This window comes from Ovis canadensis, chromosome 16 (assembly GCF_042477335.2).
Source record: "Ovis canadensis isolate MfBH-ARS-UI-01 breed Bighorn chromosome 16, ARS-UI_OviCan_v2, whole genome shotgun sequence".
Taxonomy (NCBI): domain Eukaryota; kingdom Metazoa; phylum Chordata; class Mammalia; order Artiodactyla; family Bovidae; genus Ovis; species Ovis canadensis.
In genome coordinates, this window is record NC_091260.1 from 62,087,736 (window position 1) to 62,109,816 (window position 22,081).

At 35.8% G+C, this 22,081-nt stretch overlaps 1 protein-coding gene across 1 annotated transcript in view; it reads left to right on the plus strand.

The window, feature by feature from the left end:
* Positions 1–13,875: 13,875 nt before the first annotated feature.
* Positions 13,876–22,081, plus strand: part of LOC138421805 (cadherin-10) — a 187,446-nt gene continuing 179,240 nt past the window's right edge. Inside the window, exon 1 of the mRNA XM_069556163.1 lies at positions 13,876–14,095. The gene's annotated coding sequence lies outside the window, so the exon portion shown is untranslated. The remainder of the gene's footprint in view (positions 14,096–22,081) is intronic.

A 22,081-nucleotide genomic window follows, 5' to 3' on the forward strand; every position in this document is an offset into this window, starting at 1 on the left:
GCTATAAAATAGTCTCTGCTTTTAAAGGCTCATGTAACTATATTGTCTGCCAGAAACATTCAGGATAAACTCTGCATTTCAAGATCTTTTAATATGAGGTAACATATTCACAGATTTCAAATGAAATGTAGACATCTTTGAGTGTCATTCTTCTGGGTGTCTTGTTTTTACCTATGGTACTTATCACTATCTTTGGCATTTTTATACGCTTATTTGTTTACTTTCTTTTTCCCTTACCTGAATGCAATTTTTTTTTTTTTGAGAATAAACCTTTCTATATTTTCTTTACTGCTCTATCTCCAAGTCCTAGAAGAGTCCCTGGGATACTGGAGGCATTAAAGAAATACTTGTTCAATGAATAACTAACATAGATATTTGTAAGCAAGAATAAAATATTTGATTTTGAAATTAAGAAATATTACTCAAGAAATCTGTGATTTATTTGAATCTAAGAACAGAATTCCAAGGTAAAGTGAAATAATATATGTCATATATATTTCACTATAAAAATCTGCCTGCAAACCACCACTCCTCCCATATCTATTCAAAGAATGGTAGGCTAAATACAGAAAAATGAACAAATCTCATATTGAAAGTCAGCAATCAAATGACACTTTCATTATGCAAGAAGAACAAAACACACAATAGCATATTAACCGCTAAGCTAGATGGTACAACAAAGATACTCAAGTATATATGGATAGGTAGTAGGGTCACTGGAGAACAAAAAATGAAGTCTAAACATTTCATACTATGAGTATAGAAGCTCACTGTCTTCTCACTGAAAAGTGTTAACACATTAAAATAATTATCATATGAACTTTTCCACTTTGGCTGTAATTATAAATCTATTTCAGATTTTATCATTTAACTCTTGATTATATTTTATTTTTTGAGAAATTGCATATAAGCAACATTATATTTTTGAGAGATTGAATGTAAATAAAAATATACATATTTATTTCTATTGGTTTAAAAAATGGGCATTTATCTTACTTGTGTTGTACACTGTGAACTAAGAACATAGAATAAAAGGTAATAATATTTTGGGAAAATTTTTCAAAGCTCTATTATTAATATTTGGAATGTATTTCCCTTTATGACAGCGAATGGCCATTTATATGTGACTGTACATTGTGCTAAATTTAAATACATTCATATATTATATACAGTTCACCTAGCTGTGTCAATACTACTGAAATAATAAAGATTTAAATTTTCTAACCTGTATGTGGTTACCAATTGCATAACTGTTTTAGTGGCTTCTATTCGTGTATAATTTTCTCCCTTCACAGAAAAAGAAAATTAACGAAATGACAGAGTATATTAATCAGAGAGACAGAGATATTTATGAATGTATGTAGAATGTTAAGATTAAATGCTAGGATTAAATCCTTATTTTAACTTGGTCCACTTTTATCCTATATCTTGGTTTAATGAGGGGAAACAGCCCACTGTTGTGATGACAACCACCAGTCCCAAGCCAGGACCAGAAGCCTCCATTGATGATGCCAAGTTTGGAAGCCTCCTTATCCTAGGACTTTGATTCAAGCAGTTCTCTCCCGTTTCTAGGCCCCTGCTTATGCTTCTCAATTGACGCCTTCTCACATCACTACAGTCCTCTCTTAACCCCAGTGCAAGATATAGGAGCTGAAAACATCTAGATGAATTACTATGGCAGCAATCGGGAACTTATTCAAAAATATGTTAAATAGATCTGGAAGACATGAAGGGAGGTCTTTGGGAGAGAGAGAAAGGCAGGATTAAAAGAGAGGAAGGAATTCTTTTTGACAAATAAAAATTAAAGATAATAAAGTTTAAACATACTTTGATGATTCAGTTCAGTTCAGTCACTCAGTCATGTCCGACTCATTGCAACCCCATGAATCGCAGCACGCCAGGCTTCCCTGTCCATCACCAACTCCCAGAGTTCACTAAAACTCACGTCCATCAAGTTGGTGATACCATCCAGCCATCTCATCCTCGGTGGTCCCCTTCTCCTCCTGCCCCCAATCCCTGCCAGCATCAGAGGCTTTTCCAATGTGTCAACTCTTCACATGAGGTGGCCAAAGTACTGGAGTTTCAGCTTTAGCATCATTCCTTCCGAAAAAACCCAGGACCAATCTCCTTTAGAATGGACTGGTTGGATCTCCTTGCAGTCCAAAGGACTCTCGAGTCTTCTCCAACATCACAATTCAAAAGCATCGATTCTAAATATAAATTTATTTATTTTAACTGGAGTTTAATTACTTTACAATATTGTATTGGTTTTGCCTATATTAAACAAACAAAAAAAAAAGCATCAATTCTTCGGTCCTCAGCTTTCTTCACAGTCCAACTCTCACATCCATACATGACTACTGGAAAAACCATAGCCTTGACTAGATGGACCTTAGTCGGCAAAGTAATGTCTCTGCTTTTCAATATGCTATCTAGGTTGGTCATAACTTTCCTTCCAAGGATTAAGCGTCTTTTAATTTCATGGCTGTAGTCACCATCTGCAGTGATTTTGGAGCCCCAAAATATAGTCTGACACTGTTTCCACCGTTTCCCCATCTATTTCCTGTAAAGTGATGGGACCAGATGCCGTGATCTTCGTTTTCTGAATGTTGAGCTTTATGCCAACTTTTTCACTCTCCTCTCTCACTTTCATCAAGAGCCTCTTTAGTTCCTCTTTACTTTCTGCCATAAGGGTGTTGTCATCTGCATCCGAGGTTCTTGATATTTCTCCCGGCAATCTTCATTCCAGCTTGTGCTTCTTCCAGCACAGTGTTTCTCATGATGTACTCTGCATATAAGTTAAATAAGCAAAGTGACAATATACAGCCTAGATGTACTCCTTTTCCTATTTGGAACCAGTTTGTTCTTCCATGTCCAGTTCTAACTGTTGCTTCGTGACCTGCATATAGGTTTCTCAAGAGGAAGGTCAGGTGTTCTGGTATTCCCATCTCTTTCAGAATTTTCCAGTTTATTGTGATCCACACAGTCAAAGGCTTTGGCATAGTCAATAAAGCAGAAATAGATGGTTTTTCTGGAACTCTCTTGCTTTTTTCCACAATCCAGCAGATGTTGGTAATTTGATCTTTGGTTCCTCTGCCTTTTCTAAAACCAGCTTGAACATCAGGAATTTCACAGTTCACATATTGCTGAAGCCTGGCTTGGAGAATTTTGAGCATTATTTTACTAGCGTGTGCTGCTGCTGCTGCTAAGTCGCTTCAGTCATGTTCGACTCTGTGTGACCCCATAGACGGTAGCCCACCAGGCTCCCCCATCCCTGGGATTCTCTGAGATGAGTGCAATTATGTGGTAGTTATGATGCTGTAGTTCTCACTCACGTACAAACACTTTAAAAGCATTAGGGCTATTATGATCCCATTTAATATGAGTTCATGCTGAAAGTCACAAATAATTCAGCATTTTAAATCATTCCTATTGTTTCGGAATTCTATGTGTAGCACTACTTATTTTATTAAATGGTGTCTTTATCTCATTTTTCTCAAATATTGATTATTTTGTTTGTACTTTATTTTACTTTATGAAAGAGACCATTTTACTTTATGAAAATGATGACAAATAACAAAAATAAAGTGGATGTAGAATACACATAAAAAATTTCCACTCCTGTAGCAGTATTTACAGAAACAATTAGGAACTTCACAAGTAATCATTCTTATGCTTTGATTTATTTTGTTTCTTAAATTTGAATTTAATACTTAAAGTAGGCAGTAACTGAATTGCTATTAATTTTAACAAATCACCTAGAAATTGCTTTTGATTTTGTATTCTTTTGCAATGACATTGAACCATTTGCATTAATTGAGCTAGGATAAGAAATGCAAAATGTTAAGCAAATGTGCTTAGCTTGAAATCTTGTATCTAGTTGAATAGTTGCTGTATCAATTAAATGAAGAGATTTATGAAATATAAGTCTCTATCTAAAAATAAAACTCTTCTAATCAGGGTGCATTTATTTTGCTTCTTGGTCTAACCATAGGCTGAATGAGATTGTGTTTTTAAAAATCTAAATACTTGATAAATCTTGGTGATTTTTTCAGCCAAAGGATATTTTGATTCACAGATCATGGTATCAAAAGTAAAAAAATCTTCACATAAAATTAAACAATGGTATAGTCACTAGATGAATGAATTGCCCCAACACAGATATTTCTTTTTTCTCCATGATTTTTATAATATATGATCTGATACCCAAGAATTAACAAATGGTTCAATAGATGTTTTGCTTTTGTTTTTGTGTGTTGTTTTGCTTGTGCTCAAAAGTGGTTGAAAAGCTGGCAAAGATTAAAGTACTCCTTTGGCACGTTGCAGGAGCTCAATATGTTTTGTTCTATTCCAATGACCTATATTCCTGGCTTCCTTGGTGGCTCAGATGGTAAAGAATCTGTCTGCAGTGCAGAAGATCCTCGTTCGATCCCTTGGTAGGAAGATACCTTGGAGAAGGGAATAACTACCCACTCCAGTATTCTTGCCTGGATAATTCCATGAACAGAGGAGCCTGGTTTGCTGCAGTGCATTGTCACAGAGTCAGACACAACTTAGCCACTGAACTAACGGCAAGGGCATGAGAGCATCCCCTTCTGGCCTCCTGACTATTCTGACCTAATAACTCCTAACATGGTGTTCTTAGGTCAACAAAAGGGAAACATATATGCTTAAAACATCTGGTAAATTGGGAATCCTTTGTCACTGTAGTGGTTACATATATCTGCAGTAAGGAAATTATTGATACTTGGCCAGTTAGGCACTAGAAAGGGGTGATTTTTAAGTGTCACCAGGCAGCCCATACAATGCTTTTTTCTAACAGTCAGTATAGTAAAGGACATCCCCTCATGTTTCTAATTTCACCTCAAGCCTCAACCTCATCTAAGAAATGTCTCTGACCATCTTTCTAGCCCTTGCCATTTAAGACCCTTGTAAGATACAATAGAACTGTGTCTTCTGTCATAACACTTATCACAGTGAACAGTAGTGTAATCATTTGTGAGATTAAACAATGATTCTTTTTTTGTACTAGAGAGTGAGCTCTGTGTAGTTGAAAACTGAATGAGCAATTGACTGTTTCACCAGTAACAGGAAAATATATGACACCTTGTAGTAGCTCCATAAGTAGCTGGAGAATGAAGAGATGCATACAGGGTGGAATGAAATTTCCCTACTGATATCTTTGAGGTTGAAGCCGGTGACTTGACACTAGAGAGCAAATGTCAAGCCCAGCTTAACAGGAGTCAAGTACACTTTATTGTCCTTGTTTACTAGTGGCAAATAGATTTATTGATGTGTTTGTCTGTTAAATGTCAACACTGATTACTGCTCAAACACTCACCTATGATGGGAACTTCTCAGTCATGAATGACATCATAATGCATTAGAATTATAAGTAGTTCAGCTGCAAAATCATGGACCCCAGAGCAAAATGAAAATGTGAAACCTTTTGTTCAGAAATTATCAAGGAACTCAAGACTGTACTGGCAGGGCATTAAACCAAGTGTGTACTTCTTCTAAGCATGACTACACAGGATACATACCCACAAAACCAGCCGTCTGTATAAGGAAGAAGATATTTTCAGTTTTCTTTAGTTTTGGAATCTGACTTTACGAAACTCCTCTTCCTTCCCCTGTTTCTTCTCCTTGTTTCCTTCCCTCTTCTTCCATATTTTCACAAGAAGGATTACTCAGGGCTGAGTGTAATCACAAAAGGGACTGGAGTAAGAACAGACATTTGTATGCGAAGCAAGCTACCATCACTGGAGAGTATAAGAAGAGAGTTCAGAACCCCTCTTCCTCTGTTTGTTTTCCTGGCAATTCTGGTGGGACTCTGTTTAATCAACATGCTGCCAAGATGGAACATCATCACCATGCGTTTTCACCACCATCCTCACCCTAGCCTGTTGATTGCTGAAATTAAAACAAAAACTGACATTTATCAGAGTTGTAATACTATATTTTGAAACCTCGAGAGGAACTACTTCCACATTCATCACACACTTGGCAAAGTTCCCCCTTTCTTCCCCTTCATTTACTTTCCTGTATCACTTGTCTTCATTTCTGTCTCTCTCATTAGATGGTTAAATCCTTATTTAGCTGGGATCATGATTATAGCTCTTCCCCACACTCTCATAAATAGCACAATGTTTTGCAGTGCTTCTGCATATAATATATATGTGTTAAAAATAATAAGTGATTGCATAAACAATTCTCTCATTTGTAAATCATGAGTTTTAAACTGGGGTTTCTTTCTTTCCTAGACTGCTTTATAGCAACACTAAGTCAGTGATTCTCAAATTTCAGCTTTCAGAATCACTTTAAGACATTTGAAAACATGGAGTATTGACCACCCCCATAGTTTCTGAGTCAGTAGGTCTGAGACAATTAGAATCTACCTTTATAACAAGGTTCTAGGTGATACTGATATTGTTGGTCCATAGACTATATTTTATAAACTGTTGTTCTAGACATTTAACGAAAAGAAAATTGCTACTTTTCCTCCAGTTCTATTGATGTGTAATTGACATACACCACTGACTAAGGTGTATTATGGCATAATGATGTGATTTGCATATATCATTAAATGATTACCATATCAAGGTTAATGAAACTTCATCATCTCATACAGATGCAAAATTAAAGAAAGAGAAAAAAAGTATTTTCTCCTGTGATGAGAACTCTTAGAATTTACTATCTTAACTTTCAGATGTAATCTACAGCAGTCTTCATTATATTTATCATGCTGTACATGACAACCCTACAACTTATTTATCTTACAAAGTTTTCACAGAAAAAGGTATCCAATGATACTTGATAAAGTACAGTAAAGAAGTCTTTATTCAAGGGGGCCATCAAGATGGATGTAGGGACCACTGCAATGGGGTCTGCTGTGGAGAAGAAAGGTTGGGCTTAACTCTGAATATAACATATCTCAGTGTGTTCTTGCCTTGAGAATCCCAGGGATGGGGGAGCCTGCTGGGCTGCCGTCTATGGGGTCACACAGAGTCAGACACGACTGAAGTGACTTAGCATAAGCAGCAGTGGGAATTATAGCCAACGAGCAGGATGAGGCTGGGAGATGGAAGATTTTAGGAAAGAAACATCAGGGATAAGTTGGAATTTGGGCTAAACTGACCTAGTGGGATTCTTACTGAAAGTAGAAAAGACTAATCAGAAATCACCTGAGGGATGATGGAGCATGAGGAATGGAATAAAAAATTGAGGGCGATCAGGAAATGAGGGTGGAGATTTTGATTAAGCTGACTCAGCAGGATTCTTGCTAAAATGGAATAATGCAGAGATGAAAACAGAAGTCCAAAAGGCAGGGCTGGTTGTAAATAGTTCAGGGGAGCTAAGTAAAGTCTGATTAGTGACAGTCTTTGTCACAGGCCACATTGTTGATTCTATAGGAAGAATACCTGGTCATGTGCATAAATTTCCTAAAGACTAGGGTGACCACATTTTCATACAGGTGAGCTTCCAGCTGATATTTCTCATTGAATCAACAAATACTAATTTTGGAGGCAATTTTCCATATGACTCTCTCACATTTTAGAATAAACTCCCTTTTCTTTATCTTTAAAACATTTGTACAGAAACACCCTTGAATCATGAGTTAATGTTCCCACCAGTGTAGAAGGATTTGCATGCTGTATAGCAACATAAAAGCAGTATCTCCCTTTGGAGTTCAGGCAGTTTTGCTCACAGTGCTTTATATAAAAAGCAGGGTTACCTATACTTGGTGTCCCTCAGCTATAATGTCAACCCACTGCCTGTGCAACATCCACCTGTCCATCTTAGGCATTGCCCAAATGAGTTGTGGGATAAAGAAAATTGACACAGATAAGTTGGCTATGCTGTTCCCTGTGCCTTTTGTCTCTGACTTAGGAGTCTTGTTCTTCTGTCAATATCCATCAAGCTCACAAGCTAATTTGATAGCTTACATATAGGGTGAAATGTCACAAAATTAACATTTATTGACAAATAATAAGGAAAGGAAGAGGAAGAATGAAATATTTTGAAAGAAGAAATAAAAAAGTAGTTGTGATTTTTCTAGGCTTTTATAACAGATATTTATTTTAAAATAATGCCTTTTCTTCAAAAGATTCTAAGAATTCTTAGAATGGCTTTTCAGAGTGAAAATATTAATTATTAAGATGTAGTTTTTAACCACTCAGACCTAGTCTCTGTATTAACTACACAACATAAAATCTAAACATATGAGATATTTTTGTTCATTAAATACAATTGCAAACATATAAGAATTGCTTATTGTTTTCCACTTTTTTATTTGAAAGATTTTTCCTTTATTTACTTTCTCAGGCATGAACTGAAATCACAACCAAACAATGGATAATTCAGTCCTGATACTTCCATTTTACCAATAATTCAAAATGTAAAATAAACAACTATCCTTATTCAGGTAGAGATGGAAGCAGTCAGATTAAGTAAGAATTTACTTTTCAATAAACATGAAAATTATTCAATCTATTTTTTTCTGCCTTGCAAAGATGATAAGATTCAATTTATTTGTAAATCTCTTCATATGTAACCAAAATTTTTTTCACTAAAAATACTTGAAAGAAAATCAAGTAATGCAGTTCAGATTTGATCTAAGAAAGAAAATCAGCCCTGACCTTTATACCTAAAGCACAGAACACAGAGGCTTATAAACAGAAGAGGTTAGGAGGGTCAAAATAAATTTAAAAGTAGATGTTCTTTCCTTAACTCTTAATTGCTTTTCAAAATAATTACATTTTTGGAAACATAATTGGCTATGTAATACCTTATTTGTTCCACCCCCAAATTAAATGATTTAAGAAATGTTGACACATGGTTAAAGAGTAGTAACAGAGGTTGTCATTACCAATGAGTGTTAGTAAAAGTTCAGTTGCAAATAACAGAATCCATTCAAGTGAAATGCCTACTTCAGTCAAACTAACTGAATAAAATAGTAATAACAATTTTATTATTATTTCATTTTGAATGATAGATGGTAGTTTACAACATGAATAGAGAGGACTAGGTGAATATGAAGAGCACTTATAGCTCCCAAATCACACATCCATTGCTGTGGTTCAAATCGTTGCCTACACTGCCTCAGGAAGGGTGACTGCAAAACCATGCTTCTTCAATTATTATCTGCAGTGGCTGAATCAGTGCCTCTCACCTTGCTTTTCTCTTTATTCACTTCAATTTCTAACTCAAAGATAATTAAGGACATTTGAGTAAACAGAATATGAATCACCCTAGACCACTCATTGCAGGACACTGTGCTTTAAAATTTTCCAGCCTCTAAAGTCCAATAAGCCAGACTGGTAAGAGATAAGAAAAAACGTGTCAAACATACTATGCCAAATTATTTTTCTGCCAATGTATTTGTGGAGAGTGAAGCAGTGTAGACAATCTCTATTCTCATTTCATAGCTGTAGAGAGAGAACCAGGTTTGATTAACCTCCTGTTGTAGTGGCTGCTGATGCCGCTGCTAAGTCGCTTCAGTCGTGTCCGACTCTGTGCGATCCCAAAGACCGCAGCCCACCAAGCTCTCCTGTCCCTGGGATTCTCCAGGCAAGAACACTGGAGTGGGTTGCCATTTCCTTCTCCAATCCATGAAAGTGAAAAGTGAAAGTGAAGTCGCTCAGTCGTGTGTTATAGTGGAAATTGATATAATCTCTAACCCGTTAAAATAAACCTGGAAAAGCTACTGAGAAGCTATTGTAAAAACAAGTATGTAGCTGTTTAGCAGGTGGCACTTTAAGGATTGATGCTTATTGTTTAGTAACACTGAGACAATTTTTAGGCATATAATTCCACATGGAATGGAAGGTTGTTTTATTTAATTGGTTTTAACCAGATTGTGTCTTTTACATTTGCACTGAAAGGGATCAGCCTTCAGAGGGTCCCTTATTGTAACGGGGGTAGCATGCTCTTCACTCTCTTGAGATTTTACAAGTATGTAAGGAAGTAAGGAATTTTCTGTGTAATTTAACATTTAGCTTTAAAAGTATGGAAAAATATATTTTTCTAAGTTTTCATCAGCTCATTTGCTTATAATGGTCATGTGGCCTTTCCTCACATTGAGGGATACTTTTGTGAGGCATTGACTGATTTGTCCCATTTATACAGAGTTTACTATTGCTTTTTCTGACTTTCTATGGGGTAACATTCCTAAGGTTGGGTACCATAGGGAAGCTTTACCCAATTCACAGGACTATGTTACATAACATTTCCAGAGAAAACAAAAGAAAGAAATTTGCAAAATCCCAATGAAACCACTTATAAAAAGACACAAAGGGAACTGAAAATGATATTGCTTAATAAAATAAAAACTATCAGAAGTTTTAATTTTTAGCCAGTTTTGTTTATGCTTTATTTTAATTTTTATTACTAAAGTTTTATTCAATAGGATAGCTTAAGAGTCTCTCCTGCACAAGGAAGGCATTACAAAAAAAAAAAAAAAAAAGGATAAGTTTTAAAATACTCGTTGTTCAAATTCTCTCTCTTTCTCTCTCATATCTGCTTCTGTACATCCTGAATTTTAGGATACATGGATGTTTTGTTTATTATTTATTTAATACAGTGAAATGTGAAAGTGAAGTTATTCAGTCATGTCTGATTCTTTGGGATCCTATGGACTGTAGGCTCCTCTGTCCATGGGATGATCTAGGCAAGAATACTGGAGTGAGTTGCCATTTCCTTCTCCATTTAATACAGTAACTGACCATAAGGTGGAAAATGCAATAACTGGCAATATCATTGTTTCAAATGGCAACCCACTCCAGTATAACTGTCCACAGAGTTGCAAAGAGTTAGACATGATTGAAGTGACTTCACACATACACCATTGTTTCATACTTCAAAGTTCTTAAATATTAGTAAAACGCATATTGCAGTGGATACCATTCTGTAACATCATGACAAAATTTTAATTTTAAACCAAATTTTGTTTTATTTCTCTAAATACTTTTAAAATATGCTGCCATATGATACATAGATATGGTGGCACTGCTGCTATTTTATCCAATTCTGTCATCTTCTCTAATAGTATGAGTGACTTTTAGCTGATCAAATAGCTTTCCAGAGTAAATACTGTATTTCCAAGCCTCCCTTGAAACAATTTGTGGACAGCTTTCTCATTTCCAGCAAATGAAACCGTAGAAAATTCCAGTGAAGAGGGCATCTTTTCCATTTTAGTCCTCTTTCTAGAAAGCAGATGTGGGGGTGATTGCTATTGTATTAAATATATGAGTTCAAAAGACTAGTTGAGCATTAAGAGAAAAGTAACCCAAATTTCTGATGACTTCACAGAGCACAGAAATCATAATGACCCAGAAATTTATGTAAGAGAAGAATAAACTTCTATCTTGTTTAAACAAAACAAACCAAAAAAACCTCTTATTTGGGAAACACATCATTTCATTTGTATTTTCATTAATAAATGAAATGGTTATTTTTCTCAACTGGACCAATTAAAATGTAATGTAAGCAACTCCTCATACTATGCAGTCATTTATTATGAAACTAATAAAAAAATAGTTAATCTAGTAAGAGACCATCATGTATGCACCTGACCTGTTGCATTTAATTAAACACTATAAAAATTTATATATGGACTAAGAGATTTTATAGTTTCTCTTGACAGCCAATTTTAATATGTCAAAGGCAGTATTAGATTGAACAAACACATACATCATATTAACACAAATATATTACAGACAAAAAATGGAATTTTTATCTGATTCTAAGTTTAGCTGGTGGTGGTGGTTCAGTCACTAAGCTATATCTAAATCTTTTGCGACTCCGTGGACTGTAGCCCCGCCCCCCCCGCCCCCTCCCGCCCAGGCTCCTCTGTCCATGGGATTTCCCAGGAAAGAATACTTGACTGAGTCTCCAAAGGATCTTCCCAACTGAGGGATCAAACATGAGTCTCTCATCACAGGCAGATTCTTTACCACTGAACCACCAGGGGAACCTCAAAAAACTAGCTGGCAACATTAAGTGAAGTTGCTCAGTCGTGTCCAACTCTTTGTGACCCCGTGGACTGTAGCCTACCAGGCTCCTCTGTTCATGGGATTTTCCAGGCAATAGTACTGGAGTGGATTGCCATTTCCTTCTCCAGAGGATCTTCCCGACCCAGGGATCCAACCCAGGTCTCCCGCATTGTAGACAGACACTTTACTGTCTGAGCCACCAGGGAAGTCCTAGCTGGCAACGTTGGTCCTATCATAACCTTGTAGTATACTAAACCTTCTTTGAAATCTTATTTATTAATAGTATCCCCACACCCTCTTTCTCCTGCAGATTGAGTTGCTTTCCTTTCCCATTATGCTAGGGGGCCTGCGGTTTCCCAGATGACTCAATGGTAAAGAATCCTCCTACCAAAGTAGGAGATACAAGAAACACAGGTTCGATTCCTGGGTCAGGAAGATCCCCTGGATTAGAAAATGGCAATCCGCTTCAGAATTCTCGCCTGGAGAATTCCATGGACAGAGGAGCCTGGCGAACTGTACAGTCCAAGGAGTTGTAAAGAGTCCGATGTGGCTGAGCACCCACACACACACATGTAAGAGGCCTACAGATGCTAGAATAATAAAATAGGTACCCAGGCAGTAGTATGACATTTCAGAAACAGTACTAAACTGAAATTCTAAATACACATAAGTATATATGTTATATGTTTAATATGTCTATATAAATATAAAATATGTACTGTCATTCTAGTTTTTATTCTGTCACGAGTTAGCTCTGTGTCCTTAAGTAGATCATTTACTATTTCTGAGCAGTAGTATGTATTCTAAAAAGTTATCTTCATAATCCTCTCTCAGCTTTACAGTTATTTTTATATTATATTATTATTTTATAGTATGTTAATGTAATTTATTTATTTAAAAAGGAACCTACATGAAGCCAGAAAAATATAAAAACGCTCATTATTTTGTGGAGCTATACTGACATCCTTTGGTAAGGTTTTGGTTGATTCCAATTTAACGTCAAGATAAATAAATAGAGCGATAAATAGTTAGATGGTTAAGTAAACAGAACCACCCAAATGTATATCTGCCTTCCTCCCCCCGCGTTTGGGCATGACACTCAAGTTTCTGAGAAAAAAAAAAAAAAAAGTTAAAAAAAAAAAAAGAAAAACAAGAAAGGAAACGATGTCCAGCCCCAACTCTAAATATTTTAATAGCGTTAATTGCATATTTACATCATTAATAAAATATTATATCTATAAAATCAAAAGGCAAAGCAGGTAAGATTAAGCAGACAAGACTAGCTCACGAACATCCCCAAACGACGAGCAAGGTATGTTCTCCTATGACCATAAGCGATAATAAAATAAAATATTTGGAGAACCAAGGAAAAGAAAGTTCACTGAAAGCAAAAATAAATATTAATTCAAACCGCAACCAAAATCACTCCGGTAACGATTCAGATCTGGTTGCAATTTGACTTGGCACTCGCTTCATGGATTTCGGCGATCTGGAGTTAAGGATGGTGCAGGGATATATATGTCAGATGAAGAAGAAGTATCTATTAAAAAAGAATTGCGAGAAGCAGTCCCGTTCTTGAGATTGCATTGCGGACACAGCCGGATTAGATCGGGCTGATTACCTTAGCCTTGAAACAGAGAGTCTTTCTGCCCTGCGGGGGAGGGGACGCCTTTCATCCGAAGCCCTCCTCTCGGATGCGCCCTCCCCTCGCATTCACTTGCAAATCGCTGTGTGCGAGCAAAAGCCAGCACTTCCCCAGTCTCTAACCTTCCCATGGCGAGTGCTGCAGCTCTATCAGCAGAACCTTTCTCTCCGAGTGAGGAAGGGTTTTTTTCCCCCTCCTTCCTTTTCTTTTCTTTTTTCCCCCCCCTTAATCAGAAGCACTGAATGAAAGCCAATCAGAGAGAACTCGCCCCCCGGTTTCTTCGGTTCCCTGCCGTCCAGAGTTAAAAGTGATGCTGAGAGAAAGCTTGAGTTAGATTGAAGTAGAATCAGTAATAGGAAATAGCCGAAAACAAACAAAAAGGGGATATAGTGACAATTTCTCCAGGGTTATTTTGGCTGGAACCAACTTCCGTTATCCAGAAGCTGATAAAAAAAAGGTAGGAAGACTTCATCTCTCTCTCTCTCTTTTTTTTCCTAACTCCCTTAAGGTCTCTTATTTTCTCTCCTTGGGGGAGAATGTTTGTTTTTAAGTTGTATTCGGCAGTTATTTTCAAATAATTATCTTTAACATGTTAAAAAATTACTAAGCATAAAACTATATATTGTATTCTAGAAACCACTGCTTTGAATAGCCGAAGAGGTAATGTGAAACTGGATAAATTACATATTTATGCTCAACAGTGGGTTATGTTGTTAGAGTTTGTGAATTCATTCACTCTGATCAAATGCTAATAATATATTATGGAGAGTAATTTGTTATGCTCATGCTTGTTCGTCTTAATGTTAAAAATCCCTTGAAGAGAAGATTGTTGCTTTGAACTCTATCATTGAACATTACTTTGCATTCCATATGAATGGATCCCCTCTGCACTTATTTATAGTCATAGTTCATTGTAGGTTCAATATAAGGAGAAATGACAGGCAGAAGACAGATTCCTTGAACCTGTCAATGGTCACTAAGCATCTACATAAATAAGAAAGATTGGCACTTATCAGAAATAGAATAGGCATAATTCCTAGATTCGCATTTTGTGTCTGAGTCAGAAGTATGAGAGAGGAAAGATGAAGAGGGGAGATGAAATGCATATAGTCAGCAGTTGCAGCATTTATTGTCTCTGCTGCAATAAAATCCATATTTTATGTGGTGTTAAATTAATGCAGCACATTGCAAGACTAAATGCATGTCCCCGACAAGTAACTATTGATAGCACTGTAAGTATGGGCAAAAGCAGTAGTCTGAAAGTGTTTTCCTGCCAATGCAATAAAAACCACCATCTCCTTATCATTAAAAAGAGGAGTCTACAGGTGCAAAGACAAACATCAATTTAAAATTGACCTCTCATCTTTTGCTTCCAAAAAAACAGATCTATTTCCTGTAATTGTGGTTCTTTATTCCAGTAAAAGCTTCTATTATCCGAAACTGCACATGTCTTATGCTCAGCTGTTCAGAGATGGATGTTTTCTTTTCTTTTTTTTCTTGTTGTTGTTGTTTTCTTGAAGGATCTCTATTAAAAATAGTCTGTCCCTCTGATGCTGACAACTGGTAAACCTCAATGTATATGTTAGTAGACTTTCTCCCTCCGCAGCATCTTCCTCTGGGTCCTCCTTTAAAATGTAACTACAAGAGCTTCTCTGTGGTGAATAACACTTGGCAAGAGTGTGCTCATTTTTTAGGTCTGGTATGGTGAGGATTTTTAATTAGTAGAACTTTCATGAAAACATTATGTCACTGACAAGAGCTCTAGATTCATTTTTAGTTAAAGTGATGAAAATAGGAAGGGGGCTGTATCATAGAGAAAGAGGTAAATGACAAGTTAGATACCTAATCTTCTTGCCCCTCTCCCTACAGCATAGTTAAGGTGGCACGTTTGTATTCAATGTGTAATGCATAAGGAAATAGTGATTTATTGGGAGTGGGGTGGGCTGTGGAGCAAAGGCATTGGAGTGTGCTCTGATCTAAGCAGAGTGTGTTTGTGTCTTAGGAACATAACAAATACAGATCCATTCTGATCATGAAAACATAAAGAAGTGCTTCTTTAACTTGCTTTCACTTAAAAAAATTATGTGTTTTTAGAGTATGAGTGAATGTCTGCTTTCATTAAATCAGATACTTCTTTGGTTTCAAATACTTGCTGCTAACAAATTGACTTCCCTAGTGAATGCGTATGTCTTTTCTGACTCCAATCAAAGAATAGAATTCCATACACTTACATGCCTGAAAAGGGGGAGAAAAGAGAGAGAGAGAAATCCCAGGGACTTGGGAAAGGAGCACATAATCTGTATGGCATCCACATAGGCATGTATATGTGTGAAGTCAGTGGTCAAATTGCTTGATTCCTGATTAATACTTCAGGTGATAGACCTAGATGTTTATAAAACCTAGCTGTGTATTGATAAGAATGGTACTATACAGGTATCCAGTTTAGTATTATACTGTTATATTTCCACTTACACTAAGATTTTCTAAAGGAAAAAAAAGGATAGAAAATTGACTTTCTATCTAGAGAGATATACATTACTGGCACAATATTAAGAAAGTGTATTGGAAAGAGGCTTTTTATTTTTTTCTTGAAAAAAAGAGAGTGTTTGAGACTGAAAAGGTTAATTCCAGCTGTGTGAACTCTGTTCAGAGTCTAGAATCCATCTTTTGATCTTCATTTAATAACACATGTAAACAAATGACTGAGGCAAAGTATCTATTAACTGGGGGATATTGGACATATGAACTATTTCATATGTTTCTTAACCTACTTTGCAGCAAGTGATAAGCCAGTGCTCCTGGAATATGTCATTTTTATACCAAATCATTCCGCTAGGCTGCAGCACAGGAACAACCTTCGCCCTAATGATGCTGAATCAGCAGCATAGTGAACCATATTTTTAAGTGTTATTATCAGTAATAGCATTGCATCGTAAGCAATTAATACAAAGCAGGGCTGTAAAACCAACTACCTCTAGTCTAGCCCTTGGGTTTTGAAAGCATTGTCCATAATTTAGTCTTTTTTCTGCCATGCAAATTACATTCTAATACTGTTGCCACATTAAGAAGTGTTCCTAAAATACTGAAACAACAAAGTATTAAGTAGAGAAATATACAACTGATTTATGCCAATCATAAGTTATTGTACGCAGCTATTTGGTCTCCAGGTTCCAAGTCTATTTTTGAAAACTCTACTTTTGATTAACCCCAAATCGTATCTGGAATAGGGCTTCAGAAAAGTGACTTCACTCATCATATTATGTTTGAAAGTCGTGTCTGAAACAGGCTGAAGTTAAAACCCAAGTAGCAAGAAAGGTGCCCTTATTCTAGTTAGGCTTATACTGAGCAATGGTAGACTCAATTAGGCCTTGTATTAAGTGTGTGGTCCTTATTATGAATGTTTTGGAAAAAAATCTGAGTCCAAAGAATAGCTTATGAATTTATAATTGAGAAATGCAAGTTGGCATAAAAATGATTTTCCTTTTCTTCACAAAGTGAGTTCATGAATAAAATTTTATTTTTTCATAATTACAATAACCTATAATAGGCACATAGAAAAGCCCTGAATTTAAGCATTTTAAAGTCTGCCTCCCCCCGCCCCCAATTAAAGCATTTGAATTATGTCTACAGAATAGTGGTATAGCAGCCCATGCTTTTACATCTGATAATATTCAACACTCAAAATTACAGATTTTTTATCACACATCTGAATGAAAAAAATTTCAATCAACAAGGAGTGTCTGTTTTCTAAGATAATGGTATCAGCTCGGGGTCACCTCTTTCCTCTTCTATTCTTATCCTACAGCAGCTTCACCTTACTTGATGTTTCAGTATGAGACCTCGAGCCTTTTTATAATCCGATTGTGCTGTCTTTCGTAAGGGTATCTAAAACCAATGAGGCCATTTTTGCCTTTGCCATACCTTTTTTGTCCAAGTAACTCAAGAGGCAGACATTGTAAGAAAATCGCATCTGTCACATTAAAAGATATATATTTCTGGGAATGCATTATTTTAATGTCATATTAGCATTGATTTGTTAAAATTATGTTTCAGTGTAACTTTGGCTTAACTCTTTATTATCAGTGCAACTTCTCACAAAAAAAAAAGTAACTTGATTTTTTTTTTAAAGAATAAAGGTGCTTTGTTTTCACCAAAGTCTTTTTACTTTTATCCTGTGTCTCTCTTGCCATACATGTGATTTTCTCTATATCACTAAGAGACATTTGTTAAATATCACCATACTGGTGATGGATTTAAAGAAAGGGAAAGCTGAAAATTGAATAAGAATGAGTAACATAGCATTACATTTTATGATATAAAGTGTAACATTCCTTGAGAATAATGACTGTAGGAGGCTGAAGTGCCTTCATATAGCAGTCCCTTATAATAGAGGGAATATATCCTTAGAGAGTTTGTCAGTAGCAATATAAGCACTTCATCAAACCATGTGATCTCAGTGTTAAGTACCCCCTGCTTTTGTTGTTTTAGGAAGCAGCCTTGATACTACGTACTCTACATGATGCAGAAATATAGTTTAACAACACTTTCAGTTTCAGGACAGAATTAAGCAATAGGCTATCTGGGATACTATAACAACATTGCTTCACAACAGGAAATTCAGTATTAAAGGATGTGTCAAAGCATTTCAGAGCCCTACTGGTTTCTCTTCTCCATTCTTGCCCCCATCACCTCCTTTTCCCCCTCCCATTTCTTCTCCCTTCCTGCCTTCTCCTCTTCCTCAATTTATGACAAATACAAACATCTTTGAATGAGTTTTCTCTTGAGCTTTTTTTTTATATTATCCTATTGGAAATACAATTTCTGTAAATCTTGTGATTTTTATGGTCAGTATTCTATCATCTGCCACGTTATACATTGGATTTATTATATTATCCTTTGCATTATACCATAAAGTATATGATAGTTCAGTTGACTAGAGCATGTCCTTTCAAATGAAAGCAATTTTTATAAACATTATAACACCTAGACATTTAAGGAATTGAAATTGGCACCAATGTAGTTTACTGCAGTAGCAAGCAAAGTATGGGAATTCAACATTTATTAATGAAATGACTTCTCCAATGTATCAGAATGTGGAATGCATAAGCATGAGTTATTATACTCAGTGCATCACTTATTGATTGGGAATCTTTGTTGATTTACTGGAACAGAGGATATTGAAACAGTTTGAAACAGACTTGATTTTAAATGTAAATTAAACATCAATTTCATTCATTAGATGTTGGTTCTTCTTTGTTGCAAAATAAAGATATTACCAAGGTGGAATGTAAAAAAGTGTAAGCTGATTTAAAAATGAGCAAATGTCTATTCTAGATATTGTAAAGAATTATCATTGTTCCTACTTCTTTCCAGTTGAAAGTTTCGGAAACAAAAACCATAACAATAATCAAGGTCTTCCCTGTTAGCTCAGCTGGTAAAGAATCAGCCTGCAATTCAGGAGACCCTGGTTTGGTTTCTGGGTCAGGAAGATCTGCTGGAGAAAGGATAAGCTACCCACTCCAGTATCCTTGGGCTTCCCTGGGCTCAGCTGGTAAAGAATCTGCCTGTAATGCGAGAGACCTGGATTTGATCCCTGGGTTGGGAAGATCCCCTGGAGAAGAGAATGGCTACCCACTTCCGTATTCTAGCCTGGAGAATTCCATGGAACAGTCCATGGGATTGCACAGTTGGACACAACTGAGTGACTGATCAAATTAAGCAGACCATGTAGGGGATTTAAATAGTCAGTAAACTGAATAAGATTAGTGTTTTGACTTGGGTTATTCTAGTAATTCTCTGCTATGTTCACATGGTATTTATAAACACAAGAATTGAAGTTGAATTTTGACATAGTTATTTAAGTAGATCAAAGGCTATCAGTGTATTTGCCTAGGCTATTGAGTGCGTTTTTGCATAGTGTTAGTATCATGAGTTTAAAAAATGTGATTGGTTCTCCTCTTTTTTGTGACTCATCTCCTAATAAAATCAGGTTAAGTCAACTCCATTTGATACCCATTGTAACTTCTGGGATTTTTAAAAGGAAACATAAAGAATGTTTCCATAACTCTTGGATCAGACTTCAAATTTAGGTGAAGTACCATAGTGTTTCTTGATAATTTGACTTCTTAGCATCAGGTTGAAATTAATAGCCTCATATATAGATTGACTGGAAAGCATTTAAACTGTCTAAGGGCCTTTAATGGTTTTGTGTATACCATGTAAATCTAAGTGTGCTGCTCAGTGGCATTTGACTCTTTACGGCCCCATGGACTGTAGCCCGCCAGGCTCCTTTGTCCATGGGATTTTCCAGGCAAGAATACTGGAGTGGGTTGCCATTTCCTTCTCCAAATCTGAGGGTATAGTATATTAATTAATTATTTTATTTAAAATATTTGCTTTAACTTTAAATATTTAAATATAAAATTATTTACATATAATTTAATATAAATATTTGAATATGAAAATATTTTTTTAATAGACCAGAGGTTAAGATTTATGACCTCAAACTTAACTGGTTTCAATCTAATACTAATAAAATAAAGACTATGAATTGTATATTCTTTTCATACTAACAGTGATACTTATTTGCTTTAGCAGTAACACAAAGAAAAGGTACCATTGGGATAAAATCAGGTGTATATCAACTTATTTCATCAAATTGAGTAAGCAATGATTATTAGCCTAGTCAAATATAATATTTTGTTTTACTTCTTTCTGAAGCATTCTTAATTGGAGGTTGTTCCTGTTCTATAGCCTTGGTGCCAGAGTGACTTTTTAATGTGTAGTCCCAGAGAGTGAAAACCAGAAAGGTACACAGTTATTCTGTCTGCATCTAGCTTCCTAAATTTTAATAAAATCCTTTCCCAGTGAATAAGTACCTATGGAAAGTCTTTATTGCTTTATCCACTCCCTTCAACAAGGCTTCAGTTAGTCTTTTGGAGATTTGTTGAAAATTGAATGCCAGCTCCAGGCAAATAATACTTATAAGTACCCTTTTCTATTTCCTTTTTTTCCCTTTTATTTATTTTTTCCTGATTGAGTGAAGAATGGAGATTTTCTATAGAATTTCTCTATTTTAACCTAACTACCAAGTTTTTGGATAGATTCATTTTAAAGAGAACTATGTTTTTCTAAGATTCTCTTCTGCCTTTTAAAATATGCTCTAATTTTTCAGTTATTGCTAACTAGATCATTCTACATAAAATACAAGTATTCACTTTTAATATTAAAAAAATTACTTACTGGGGAAATGAAATGTCCCTAATATCTAAGTTAAGAAACATGATTTCTTGGCTAGACTTAAAGTTGGATTGTCCTTCATAATTGAGTATCTGAACAAAGTAGGTCTCTTTTTTAAGACAAAGCTATGCCAGAGAAGGCAATGGCACCCCACTCCAGTACTCTTGCCTGGAAAATCCCATGGATGGTGGAGCCTGGTAGGCTGCAATTCATGGGGTTGCTAAGAGTTGGATACAACTGAGCTACTTCACTTTCACTTCTCACTTTCATGCATTGGAGAAGGAAATGGCAACCCACTCCAGTGTTCTTGCCTGGAGAATCCCAAAGACGGGGGAGCCTGATTGACTGCCATCTATGGGGTCGCACAGAATCGGACATGACTGAAGTGACTTAGCAGCAGCAGCAGCATGTCAGTGTTAAGTATATGATCTCTCCTGGACATCCAGTCTAGTGGAGATGTGAAGTTAGAGAAATGGCAACCACAACCTTGACCTCAGAGCAAAGACATTAATTCACCATTTTATAGGTAAGGCTTGGATCCAACCAATTTCTAGGTTTCAAGATGAAAAAAGTGTGAATTACAAAAGCCTTATCTCCTCTAGAAGCAAACTGAAGCATACATATAAACCACTGCCCCCAAAAAAATTCTTAAGAGAAATGTTAATTGTTAATAGTGTTAACGAACTAAATTATTCTAATGAAAAATTCACGGTCATTAATTTAACTGTTTTGCTTTTAAGCTATCATATATACTTAAAATATGACTTTCTTGTACATGTATAACATTTTTATTTTGCCTTTTACTCAATAAATCTAAATGGTCCCCTGGGTATCTAAACAATCACTTGCTCAATCTTTTTCTTAGCTTCTAAGTAACTGTATTCATTTGGGGGGAAGTTCTATCAGCCATTCCCTTAGTGCCACACCCAGAGACTAAATCTAATATAAATTTTGTGCCTGAGAAAAAGAGGTTTTAATGTGAGATGTTCACAATAAATATCTTAGGATTTATAATAGAAATATCAGTATTTATGTTCTCAATGTGTCAGTTATTGTGGAAAAGTGGTAAATTAGCAGAATGTCATTGGGCAGTTACCTATTCCTCCACCTAACAGATTCTCTAGTTTTTATTTTCCTTAATGCAAACTACCTAATAAACTTCTCAGTATCTTATTTAATTATTTCATTTTTATGTTCACTGTTC